Below are 1,553 nucleotides of genomic sequence, written 5' to 3'. Positions count from 1 at the left end.
TGAAGGGAGGAGAGGTGGTACGCAAACAACTTGGTGAGGTTCTCAATGTTCTGGCTACTGGGAGCGCCATTTAGTTGACATCCCATTCTCATCCATTCACTTACCCCTGTCCCCATCCTGTCTATCCATTCACTCTTCCCCAATTCCATCTTCAGGTAACTCGGTGAGTTATTTTTTCACCAATCTGGACCTTGTGAAGCTATGATCCCACAACCTATTGAAATGGAGCAACCTGCTCTGTCTACCCATCTCCCATGGTATTATTAATCTATCCATTTATTCTAGATCTAATCGCCTCCAGACAGTCTATCAAACACTTGTTCATCTGCTCTCCATCCCTTCCAAATTCGTCTATCCAAGATGTCTATTAATCCGTTCCAAAGTGATTCTCATTGACTACAGACATCCGTCCACGCATGTTTCGTCACGTAATGGGTCCTACGATCACGGAGTTTGCGAGCAAATTACAGCAGGATGTGCAGGAAGGCAAGGTGGGTGAAAACTGCACGATTGGCGTTTCTTCCCCCTGACATATGCTTACCTCCACTGTGGAGGACCGTATTCAATGCGAATTGACTGGCAAGTTTTTTACCTTTTGATCTATTCAACTTTTGCCCCATTTAGGAGAAAACCAGTTCTCTCTCAAACTACCTGCTTGACCATTCGATTCATCCATCCTGGCTCCTTTCACCTACCCGCCCGTCATTCCAATCGTCCATCATCTATTCATCCTTCGACCAACTCATCTTTACCATCAACTGACCCTCCTCCTAACCAGTCATCCATCCATCCCTTTATCACCCGTCTACCATCCTTGCATTCATTTTCCCTTCCTTCCATCCTTTCAACCATTCCATCCAACTGTATGTCTGGTTGTCCTAGCTATTCACCTATCCAATCTGCTTTCCACCCATCAAACTCTCACACCCTCTCTCCCCTTTGATCCGTGTAAATATCCACTGAACCATGCCATTCGTACATCCTTTCAACCATCCATCCTGATTTAACAAACCATTTTCTGTCTTTCATTCGACAGGTTTAATACATAAGGAACGATTGGAGACGATTCTCTTACTGCCGATTCCAGTGGAGGCGGCAGCAAACAAGGACGAGTTTAATGCTTATTAAAATAGGCAGAAGCGAAGTAGAGAAGACAAAGGCGCCTTTTTAGGAGGATGCGGTCTACGTATAAGGCAGGACAATGATTACCGACATATAGAGGAGGAGGAGGACAGTGGCCTCAAGGAATTTAACCGATGCGCAGAGGACGCACCACGTTGCCAAATTGACTACATTGAAGTAGTTAAGCAAGATGACGCACAGGTAGGTGTAGAGAAAACTTAAGTAGACCAATTCGCTCAATGACATCATCATCACGTCCACTGAAATGTCACTTGGTCTTGTCTTCGACTAAATGGAAGGAGGAGAAGGGTGAAATACATAGTTTTGTGGCTTTTTAATCGCACATTATGTTGAATTCACAAATTGGACATTATCTTTTAGTAAATTACGCCAGACAGTAGCAAATCTACACATCAAATCTTATGAGCACG

The sequence above is a fragment of the Echinococcus granulosus genome (genome assembly GCF_000524195.1).
Source record: "Echinococcus granulosus chromosome Unknown EG_S00202, whole genome shotgun sequence".
Lineage (NCBI taxonomy): Eukaryota > Metazoa > Platyhelminthes > Cestoda > Cyclophyllidea > Taeniidae > Echinococcus > Echinococcus granulosus.
Note: the sequence above shows the minus strand (reverse complement) of the source record.